Here is a 12,621-nt window from a genome sequence, read left to right on the forward strand (position 1 = left end):
GAAGGGAGGGAAGTGGATCAAGCTAAGCACTGAGCGTAAGATAGACTAATTTTTATTTTGGAATTTAATGGGTTCCTAATAACAAGAGTCAGAATGACAATAAGTTTTCAAATTTAATTACCGCCGGTGTCACTCTCCAACAGGAAGGCGGAGAATAAGAAAACAGCTACCCAGAATTAGATCCTGTAGAAGCATATCTCCCTGGAGTATAAGTAGCAGATCACATTTCATGAAGCTATCATCAGCTGCTGTGAGTCAGTGAGAGTTAACATAAAGCATAGTAGCGTAACACAATCACTAAAGTTTTGAAAACATTTTGCCCTGGATCCAACATGGGCTATCAGTATAGATAGCTGTGCTAGGCTCAATTTTCTGTTGACTTTGAAAAGTAGAAAAATATTCCCTGAAGCTCTGGCAGTGTTTGCAAGGTGGTAAGTACAGAAAATAGGAAATAAGGCCGGGTGCGGTGGGTCATGCCTATAATCCCAGCACTTTGGGAGGCCGAGGCGGGTGGATCACTAGGTCAAGAGATCGAGACCATCCTGGTCAACATGGTGAAACCCCCGTCTCTACCAAAAATACAAAAATTAGCTGGGCATGGTGGCGTGCACCTGTAGTCCTAGCTACTGGGGAGGCTGAGGTAGGAGAATTGCTTGAACCCAGGAGGCAGAGGTTGCGGTGAGCTGAGATTGCACCCAGCCGAGATCACACCATTGCACTCCAGCCTCGGTAACAAGAGCCTAACTTCGTCTCAAAAAAAAAAAAAAAAAAAAAAAAGGAAATAATTTAATGTGGTTCCAAGTGGTACTCCTGAAATGTCTCTAAAAATAAATCTTTTCTGACTCTTCATTATGTGGCACAAATGAGAAGTCCAAAAATTATGGTTCAACACCCATTTTACATTCAAGGTCAGAGAGGCAACAATCAGGTGATAATATTTTATTCTTCTGCACATATGAAATTCTGTTTGAACTCATCAAATTGAATTTATAGACGTCCTAAACTATCCAATGAGAAGACTGGTGATAAGTAGAACAAGTTCTCTACTTGGTTTCTTAATGCAAGTAAAATACAAGCCAAGCATAATTTTATTTGGTATAGAGGAGAGAAGTTAATAATTTTTGCCCCAGCCTTGACTATAATGCAGGTCTAAAATTTTAAGAACAGCAAATTTAAAGACCTTGGCAGTGATCATTGAGGAAAATTTCTGAATAGAACACATTCACATAAGGCTTTTCTTTCCCTCTGCTGGCATCTCTTAACTACTAAGAAACTTGGGAGGAAGAAAACAAAATATTTGAGTCTAAACCAAATGAGAGTTTATTCACTACAATTTAAATCTGAAGAGATGTTCTTCTAGCATTTGGGGTTTGGTTGAATCCCACAAAACCCAGCAATAGTTAGAGCTAAAACAGATACCCTGTCCTTAGTTCACTTCCCAGTATCAGACTTCTGTGGGTGTGTGTAAAACTCATCATGTCAAAGTGAAATTTAACATCTTCTTTGTGTTTGAGATCATATTGTATTTTTAGTTAGAGGTTTTCTTCTTAATATTTTAGAGGCATAACTTTATATATTCCAAAATATGCCTCCCCTGGGGATAAGAAGGAGGCTCTGAACAGGGTAATGCCACAATCTTACAAAGGAATAACAGGTCAAAGAAAGTGTTTAGTTAATCCTTAATAGCAAAACAATAGAAGAAAGATTTGAAGACACCCCATATAATTAATAGAGTAGAACTAAGCATACCCTGTATGCTTTCAGGATGATCACAGAATGCACTGTGGAAATAAGCAATACAGTAGTTAATCACTTCAGATAAATCATGCAGAAAGTATTATATGTTCCACATCCAAGATAATGATCAAACCTTTTCAAAATCATCCCATCTGGTAAATCTTTTCCAAAGCTCAAATTGTACCAGGCCATCCTTAACCATCTTCCACCATAAGAGGCAAAACGCTAATATGGCTGTGGTCTGATGGCTTCAGCAATTAGGACTACATGCAAATAAACATTATCATCAAAAATAAAATCCTGTGGCACATCTAAGACTTAAAAATGTTTGTAAGCTTAAGAATGCAGTAGGCCACAGTTGACAAACCAGCAGTGGGAATTTTCAGGAGCAGAGAGAGGCAATGTGTTTTAGGTCATTCTGAGAGCACACCCAAACTGACTTCTTGCGCAGGGAAGGTGATCCAAACTCAAAAACCGTGTTATTCAGAACAGCACTCTCAAGAGCAATACATGATCTTTTGGAATAATTATAGCAAGAGCAACTGCATTTGAGTCATGTTAAATATTTATGTGTTTAAGAAACAGACTTTTCAGGCTACATTATTGATTAAGCCAACTTCAATTTTAAGAGAGATTTTATGTCTCTTTTGTAATTCCTGAAATCTGTGCTGATATCCAATGTTGTCCAAACTCATAGGATTGAGCTGTTACGATTTTAATTAAACTTGCAAAGTGGCATATCAAAAGCAGATCTGACCAAAGATACAATGGAGCAAGAAGGTGAGGCTTAAAACAAGATTAACAACTAGTGTTTTTGTGGTTTCTCTTCAAATACCAAAGGAGATTGAATGGGAGTGAGGGAATATTGGTTAATAAATTTCCAGAGAAAAAAGAAACCACTTCTCTTTTCAATCTGTAAGTACCAAGGGGAAGGAAGAACCTTAGTAAACTATTGTTTACAATGTTTCTGTAAGTTCAATGCAGTACAATGAATTTATTGACACTGAAGGTAAGTCTGCAGAAAATATATCTTATATATAGAGCACATTCTTAGAGCTGGATTTTCAAAAATATGCATAAAAAGTTTCAGGAGAAACTGTTGACAGATTCTTAACTTTTGGACACCACCATTTACTTCAAAATATAGTATGTAAGAATAGTTAAACAAAAGGTTAATATGACGATTTTACTTCCTTTTTCCTGCAGCTATAATTTAAACAAGTTGTACACACAAGTGATGCTACATGCATAGGATTTTGTATTAAGTTGGCCATGTCAAGTTTGTTTATAAAAATCATACTTTTTAACAGCTTTCCCCTTAGCTCTGTCCTGAGCAGTTAACAACCCCTAGCCAGTTTGGTATTGATTTTAAAGAGACAGCTCTCATTTCTATGAACTTTTAATGGAGATATTTCAGACCCTGGAAAAAAATTCTTGGTTTAGACCTTCCGTGGTCTTACAAACGTACAATTAAGTTTATTTACTTAGCACAGAAAGAGCACTCCTGTTTGCTATGACTGGCGGGTGGCCCCTGCCAGCTCTTGGAAGACCTGTGGAGTTTTTATTCCTTCTCTCCTAGCATCATTTATGTGTGCAGCTTGTTTAAATTTCTTCTCTTTCTCTCTCCCTCTGCCTGGTCTCCACTACTGTGAAGAAATTTCCACAAATGCCTCTGAGGGCATTTACCACATTTTTGTTCCTGTTTAGAACTTTTAACGCCATTCATAAACCTAGTGGTCACACGGTAGTTAATAAGGGACGGAAATCTTTATAGACTTTTCCACCATGGTTGAAATCCTGACTTCTATAATTTATGCCCAGCCATAACAATGCTCGTAAGCAGCTGGGGAACAGAAGACCTCCCAGTCGTGGATTTGCTTCCACTTCAAGGAAAATGCAGAGATGTTGCCGAATATTTCTGAGAAATCATTGAGTGTATTTGCTCTGCAGTTCATTCACATGTGACAACACTGTAGTAGTTTTTGCTTTGGTCATACCACAGAACTTTAACCTGACATATTACTCCAGCCTTTTTAAATTTTTTGCTTTTCAGCTGAAGCACTAAAACATAAAGTAAATGCAATCATTATGAGGTTCTAGAAATACACTGTAGCTGGGCGTCCCAGATAAGATGTTGATTAAGAGGCTAACCTTTTATGGTATGAAAACTATGTGGAGTTCTATACTATGTCTTGAAACATCAATACGATTCAGGGGCAAACAACCATGACTCTCACAGCTAATTACTCATGCTTCATCCAGGAAGTACCATTGTTTGCAATGTGGCTTAGGCTTATATAAACTTAGTTCTTTGATATCAAAGAAATTATCCCAGACAAAATTGTGTGTTCAGTGCAGTTCGGCAGGGCAAGATTTCTGCTTGAGTTCACCCAGGGAAATAGGCAGAATAAAGATCTTTCTCTGGACTGCTCACAAAAGTACTGCTCTGCCACCTCCCCTCTGGTTGTATTTCTCCTAAAGCCCATTCAGAAAATTGCAGAAGTTACCTAAGATCTTGACCAAAACGAAATGCCATTTTTATATGGCAATTTCTATGAGCTCTGGGACTGAATTGAGTTGCATTTGGAGGTGGTAACATTGAATGAGGCACTGTCAATGACTTCACGGCACTGTAGTGTCAGTCCTCAGAACTACCTAACAGAATCACAGCAGTAAAAAGGCTGACAGAAGTGCATCTAAGTCCTGGAAGGACTTTCCCTAAGAATAAACAATTCTGTTCCATCTTAAAAAAGATCAGATCATCATCAATATCATCCATACCATCACCACTTTCAGCCACAGCATCAAAGACTATCCACACAGTGCCTAATTTTGATAGTACTAGGATAGCCATCTCAACCAAAATACAAATAAAGTATATGAAATTCACTCCTACATATTCGAGGAGCCCAGTCTAGCATATTTTAGCTGATAATTTTAATTTTATTTTTACATTTTTTACCATGGGTCTCCTTTCTTTTTGATAGCTCTTGGGTTTCTTTGGGGAAATTACCTCTTTCCTATCATGAGTAGTCTTAGTGGAATAGTAAAGCAACATCCCACTTGAGAGCTGAAGAAGTCCTTTATAATCATTCCTCCTTTCTTCTCCTGGATTTTGATAATGGTCACATAACACACTAATCTCCTTGGGTATTTATAGAAAATTTGAAGCCATTCCCAACATCTCAACACTCATAGTTAAAAAAAAATCCAATTCTGTCAATTTCAGTCTCTAATAATTTCTTGAAAGTCTCCTTCATCCTCTCTTCTCCCACTATCACAGTTTGGGCCCTTGGCATGTGCCTCCTAGCCTCATGTGATAGTCTCCTCACCAGTATGCCTGCCTCCCATTTCTCACCATCCCAATTCTTTGTAATAATAAAAGTAACTCTAAATAATTGATGCTTTATGATGACCTAGTTATTATGATAAACATCTTTTTTTGTTTGTTTGTTTCTGTTTTTTAAGACAGAGTCTCACTCTGTCACCCAGGCTGGAATGCAGTGACATGATCTCAGCTCACTGCAACCTCCACCTCCCAGGTTCAAGCGATTCTCCTGCCTCAGCCTCCAGGTAGCTGGGATTACAGGCACCTAACACCATGCCCAGATAATTTTTGTGTTTTTAGTAGAGAAAGGGTTTCACCATGTTGGTCAGACTGGTCTTGAACTCCTGACCGCAAGTGATCTACCCATCTTGGCCTTCCGAAGTGCTGGAATTACAGGCATGAGCCACCACACCTGGCTCTAAACACTTTTTAAAATTTAATCTTCACAGCTGTCCTGAAGAAGATACTTGGTTTTTTTCCAATTTATAAACAAAACAGTCAAGACTAAGAGATATTAGGGAACTTATATATGATCACCCAGCAAATAACTATTCTAGGTGGGTTTGGAATTCTGTTCTATGTGACTCCAAATTCCAGAGGAATTAGGAAGAGCTACCTCCTCTCATACTATTGGCAGAGTAATCGTTCCAAAACACAAACGCCACTTTTTATTTCACTGCTGATATCTCTAATGGCTCCCTCTCTACTGCTTATACAATAACATCATCCACGGAAAGTGTTTTAGTTTTTTGGGCCATCTCTTGGCAATTACCATGCTCACTTGTGATCCAGTCATCCTCAACAAGCTACATTCTTGAGTGCCTCTTCCTTTGTGCTGTGCTGCTTCTCTGTGAGTTAGGCTTGTTTCCTTTTCTTGTATCCAAAAAATCCCTCCTCAATATTAAGATGCATCTGTGATATAAATTCTCTGTGAGACCATCCTTGGATCCAGTGGCCAAGCTCATTTCCGCCTCCCTGACATTCCCATTGCCCTCCAACATTCCTCTACTTGGGTCCTCATCACACTGTACTCCAGCACTATTGCCACATCTATTTCCCTGTTAGATTTGGCTTTTGCAAGGCTCTGTGCTTTATTGCTTTTCTATCCTTTCAACTTTCATGCTGCACCACCTTATTCTGCATATTGTAATGTATTTGTTCATATTCCTTTATCCAAAACTCTTCAACAGTTTTCCATCATATTTAGAATAAAATTAAAAAGACAACATTGTCCAAAAGGTCTCATGTGCTCTGGCCACCTCTGACCTTATCTCCACCTTCTCCAGATTGTCATGTGGCCTCCCAGCTATACCTCGAACAGGTCATAGATGTGTCAACCTGAAACCTTCATGCTTACCATTCCGTTTTCCTGAAAGCCTTCTTCCCCAGAGATCTGCCTGGATGTTGCCCTTTCTTCTTTCAGGTCTTTGCTCAAATGCCAGCTCGTCAGAAAAACTTCCCTGACCACCCATATAAAATAGAAATATAAAATCACGCCACCAGCGTGGTTACCCTTCTTCCTATTCCTAACACTGACTATGATCTGTTAACTGTCTTACACACCTTGGTGTGGATTTCTTTTTTTTTTTTTTTTTTTTTTTTTTTTAATTTTTTATTGGATTATAGGTTTTGGGGTACATGAGCAGAGCATGCAAGACAGTTCCGTAGGTACACACATGGCAGTGTGCTTTCTTTTCTTCTCCCCTTCACCCACATTTGGCTTTTCTCCCCAGGCTATCCCTCCCCACCTCCCCCTCCCACTGGCCCTCCCCTTTTCCCCCCAATAGACCCCAGTGTTTAGTACTCCCCTTTCTGTGTCCATGTGTTCTCATTTTTCATCACCCACCTATGAGTGAGAATATGCGGTGTTTCATTTTCTGTTCTTGTGTCAGTTTGATGAGGATGATGTTCTCCAGATTCATCCATGTCCCTACAAACGACACAAACTCATCATTTCTGATTGCTGCATAATATTCCATGGTGTATATGTGCCACATTTTTCCAATCCAGTCTATTATCAATGGGCATTTGGGTTGATTCCAGGTCTTTGCTATTGTAAACAGTGCTGCAATGAACATTCGTGTACATGTGTCCTTATAGTAGAACGATTTATAGTCTTTTGGATATATACCCAGTAATGGGATTGCTGGGTCAAATGGAATTTCTATTTCTAAGGCCTTGAGGAATCGCCACACCGTCTTCCACAATGGTTGAACTAATTTACGCTCCCACCAACAGTGTAAAAGTGTTCCCTTTTCTCCACATCCTCTCCAGCATCTGTTGTCTCCAGATTTTTTAATGATCGCCATTCTAACTGGCGTGAGATGGTATCTCAATGTGGTTTTGATTTGCATCTCTCTGATGATCAGTGACGATGAGCATTTTTTCATATGATTGTTGGCCTCATATATGTCTTCTTTCGTAAAGTATCTGTTCATATCCTTTGCCCACTTTTGAATGGGCTTGTTTGTTTTTTTCCTGTAAATCTGTTGGAGTTCTTTGTAAATTCTGGATATCAGCCCTTTGTCAGATGGGTAAACTGCAAAAATTTTTTCCCATTCTGTTGGTTGCCGATCCACTCTAGTGACTGTTTCTTTTGCCGTGCAGAAGCTGTGGAGTTTCATTAGGTCCCATTTGTCTATTTTGGCTTTTGTTGCCAATGCTTTTGGTGTTTTGTTCATGAAGTCCTTGCCTACTCCTATGTCCTGGATAGTTTTGCCTAGATTTTCTTCTAGGGTTTTTATGGTGCCAGGTCTTATGTTTAAGTCTTTAATCCATCTGGAGTTGATTTTAGTGTAAGGTGTCAGGAAGGGGTCCAGTTTCTGCTTTCTGCACATGGCTAGCCAGTTTTCCCAACACCATTTGTTAAACATGGAATCCTTGCCCCATTGCTTGTTTTTGTCAGGTTTATCAAAGATTGTATAGTTGTATGTATGTTGTGTTGCCTCCGGTGCCTCTGTTTTGTTCCATTGGTCTATATCTCTGTTTTGGTACCAGTACCATGCTGTTTTGATTACTGTAGCCTTGTAGTATAGTTTGAAATCCGGTAGTGTGATGCCCCCCGCTGTGTTCTTTTTGCTTAGAATTGACTTGGCTATGCGGGCTCTCTTTTGGTTCCATATGAAGTTCATGGTGGTTTTTTCCAGTTCTGTGAAGAAAGTCGATGGTAGCTTGATGGGGATAGCGTTGATTCTGTAAATTACTTTGGGCAGTATAGCCATTTTCACGATATTAATTCTTCCTAACCATGAACATGGAATGTTTCTCCATCTGTTTGTGTCCTCTCTGATTTCGTTGAGCAGTGGTTGGTAGTTCTCCTTGAAGAGGTCTCTTACGTTCCTTGTGAGTTGTATTCCAAGGTATTTTATTCTTTTTGTAGCAATTGCAAATGGCAGTTCGCTCTTGATTTGGCTTTCTTTAAGTCTGTTATTGGTGTAGACGAATGCTTGTGATTTTTGCACATTGATTTTGTATCCTGAGACTTTGCTGAAGTTGCTTATCAGTTTCAGGAGTTTTTGGGCTGAGGCAATGGGGTCTTCTAGGTATACTATCATGTCGTCTGCAAATAGAGACAATTTGGCTTCCACCTTTCCTATTTGAATACCCTTTATTTCTTTTTCTTGCCTGATTGCTCTGGCTAGAACTTCCAGTACTATATTGAATAGGAGTGGTGAAAGAGGGCATCCTTGTCTAGTGCCAGATTTCAAAGGGAATGCTTCCAGTTTTTGCCCATTCAGTATGATATTGGCTGTTGGTTTGTCATAAATAGCTTTTATTACTTTGAGATACGTTCCATCGATACCGAGTTTATTCAGGGTTTTTAGCATAAAGGGCTGTTGAATTTTGTCAAATGCCTTCTCTGTGTCAACTGAGATAATCATGTGGTTTTTGTTTTTGGTTCTGTTTATGTGGTGAATTACATTTATAGACTTGCGTATGTTGAACCAGCCTTGCATCCCCGGGATGAATCCTACTTGATCATGATGAATGAGTTTTTTGATTTGCTGTTGCAATCGGCTTGCCAATATTTTATTGAAGATTTTTGCATCTATGTTCATCATGGATATTGGCCTGAAGTTTTCTTTTCTCGTTGGGTCTCTGCCGGGTTTTGGTATCAGAATGATGTTGGTCTCATAAAATGATTTGGGAAGTATTCCCTCTTTTTGGATTATTTGGAATAATTTCAGAAGGAATGGTATTAGCTCCTCTTTGTGTGTCTGATAGAATTCGGCTGTGAACCCATCTGGACCTGGGCTTTTTTTGTGTGGTAGGCTCTTAATTGCTGCCTCGACTTCTGACCTTGTTATTGGTCTATTGATAGTTTCAGCTTCCTCCTGGTTTAGGCTTGGGAGGACATAGGTGTCCAGGAATTTATCCATTTCTTCCAGATTTACTAGTTTCTGTGCATAGAGTTGTTTGTAATATTCTGATGATGGTTTGAATTTCTGTGGAATCTGTGGTGATTTCCCCTTTGTCATTTTTTATTGCATCTATTTGGTTGTTCTCTCTTTTATTTTTAATCAATCTGGCTAGTGGTCTGTCTATTTTGTTGATCTTTTCAAAAAACCAGCTCTTGGATTTATTGATTTTTTGAAGGGTTTTTCGTGTCTCAATCTCCTTCAGCTCAGCTCTGATCTTAGTTATTTCTTGTCTTCTGCTGGGTTTGGAGTTTTTTTGATCTTGCTCCTCTAGCTCTTTCAATTTTGATGATAGGGTGTCAATTTTGGATCTCTCCATTCTCCTCATATGGGCACTTATTGCTATATACTTTCCTCTAGAGACTGCTTTAAATGTGTCCCAGAGGTTCTGGCACGTTGTGTCTTCGTTCTCATTGGTTTCGAAGAACTTCTTTATTTCTGCCTTCATTTCATTGTTTACCCAGTCAACATTCAAGAGCCAGTTGTTCAGTTTCCATGAAGCTGTGTGGTTCTGGGTCTGTTTCTGAATTCTGAGTTCTAACTTGATTGCACTATGGTCTGAGAGGCTGTTTGTTATGATTTCAGTTGTTTTGCATTTGTTGAGCAGTGCTTTACTTCCAATTATGTGGTCAATTTTAGAGTAGGTGTGATGTGGTGCTGAGAAGAATGTGTATTCTGTGGATTTGGGGTGGAGAGTTCTGTAAATGTCTATCAGGTTTGCTTGCTCCAGGTCTGAGTTCAAGCCCTGGATATCCTTGTTGATTTTTTGTCTGGTTGATCTGTCTAGTATTGACAGTGGAGTGTTAAAGTCTCCCACTATTATTGTGTGGGAGTCTAAGTCCTTTTGTAAGTCCTTAAGAACTTGCCTTATGTATCTGGGTGCTCCTGCATTGGGTCCATATATGTTTAGGATCGTTAGCTCTTCTTGTTGTATCGATCCTTTTACCATTATGTAATGGCCTTCTTTGTCTCTTTTGATCTTTGTTGCTTTAAAGTCTATTTTATCGGAGATGAGAATTGCAACTCCTGCTTTTTTTTGCTTTTCATTTGCTTGGTAAATCTTCCTCCATCCCTTTATTTTGAGCCTTTGTGTATCCTTGCATGTGAGATGGGTTTCCTGGATACAGCACACTGCTGGGTTTTGGCTTTTTATCCAATTTGCCAGTCTGTGTCTTTTGATTGGTGAATTTAGTCCATTTACATTTAGGGTTAATATTGTTATGTGTGAATTTGATACTGCCATTTTGATGCTAAGTGGCTGTTTTGCCTGTTAGTTGTTGTAGATTCTTCATTATGTTGATGCTCTTTAGCATTCAGTGTGATTTTGGAATGGCTGGTACTGGTTGATCCTTTCTATGTGTAGTGCCTCTTTGAGGAGCTCTTGTAAAGCAGGCCTGGTGGTGACAAAATCTCTGAGTACTTGCTTGTTCGCAAAGGATTTTATTTTTCCTTCACTTCTGAAGCTCAGTTTGGCTGGATATGAAATTCTGGGTTGAAAGTTCTTTTCTTTAAGAATGTTGAATATTGGCCCCCACTATCTTCTGGCTTGTAGTGTTTCTGCCGAGAGATCTGCTGTGAGTCTGATGGGCTTCCCTTTGTGGGTGACCCGACCTTTCTCTCTGGCTGCCCTTAGTATTCTCTCCTTTATTTCAATCCTATTGAATCTGACGATTATGTGCCTTGGGGTTGCTCTTCTTGCGGAATATCTTTGTGGTGTTCTCTGAATTTCCTGCAATTGAGTGTTGGCCTGTCTTGCTAGGTGGGGGAAATTTTCCTGGATGATGTCCTGAAGAGTATTTTCCAGCTTGGCTTCATTCTCTTCGTCCCCTTCTGGTACACCTATCAAACGTAGGTTAGGTCTTTTCACATAGTCCCACATTTCTTGGAGACTTTGTTCATTCCTTTTTGCGTTTTTTTCTCTAATCTTGGTTTCTCGTTTTATTTCATTGAGTTGGTCTTCGACTTCAGATATTCTTTCTTCTGCTTGGTCCATTCGGCTATTGAAACTTGTGCATGCTTCGCGAAGTTCTCGTATTGTGTTTCTCAGCTCCTTTAATTCATTCATATTCCTCTCTAAGTTATCCATTCTTGTTATCATTTCCTCAAATCTTTTTTCAAATCTTTTCTCAAGGTTCTTAGTTTCTTAGCATTGATTTAATACATGATCTTTTAGCTCACCAAAGTTTCTCATTATCCATCTTCTGAAGTCTAATTCCGTCATTTCGTCGCAGTCATTCTCCGTCCAGCTTTGTTCCCTTGCTGGTGAGGAGTTTTGGTCCTTTCTAGGAGGCGAGGTGTTCTGGTTTCGGGTGTTTTCCTCCTTTTTGCGCTGGTTTCTTCCCATCTTTGTGGATTTGTCCGCTGGTCGTCTGCGTAGTTGCTGACTTTTCGATTGGGTCTCTGAGTGGACACCCTCTCCGCAGACACAACGAGAACTCCAATCCTGGGTTGTTCTCACAGCGCCATCTTGAGTCCTCCCCCTCAAGTTTCTTTATGATAACATTCTTTTATTTTGTTTTCCTGGAGTAACTTTAAATTTACTATAAAGAGAAATCCTGTTAAAGTAGTGTCTTTAAATTATGTGTAAAATCTCTATAGCATCAGAATTGATCCTTATCTTGTAGGATGTAATTCCTACACAGTTCACAAGTTCAAAGCTTTAGTGTTCTCAGTCTTCATATGATTACCATCCATTTCTACTTAAAACTCTTAGCCATGCTTTGAGATTTGGTCCTAACAAACATAAGCAAGGTACAGTAGTAAAAGTAGACAAAATAACTGCAAATAAAAATGTTTCCAATGCCAACTCTATTAGTGGTGCTCCATATAGAACAAAAATTACATGAAAGGAGAAACAAGACATAAGAAAGTAGATACAGCACTTCAAAAATCTGGTTACCTAACTCTCCCACCCGCGGAAGAGAAGCGGGGAACTACCGGATTTCTTTATTGTCTCCATGACCACTGAAATGGAAGCCACAAGCGGGCAGGCTTGTGCCTGCTTTCTTCAGTGCTATCTTCTTATGATTTTCACTTGCAGCTACTTAATAGACATAAATGAGAAGGTGATCCTCTTTTCCTGATTTCCAGTGGTTACAGCGCTGCCAGTTATACTGCAGAACCTCAAAACATGCTTGT

The sequence above is a fragment of the Callithrix jacchus genome, chromosome 14, assembly GCF_049354715.1.
Source record: "Callithrix jacchus isolate 240 chromosome 14, calJac240_pri, whole genome shotgun sequence".
Taxonomy (NCBI): domain Eukaryota; kingdom Metazoa; phylum Chordata; class Mammalia; order Primates; family Cebidae; genus Callithrix; species Callithrix jacchus.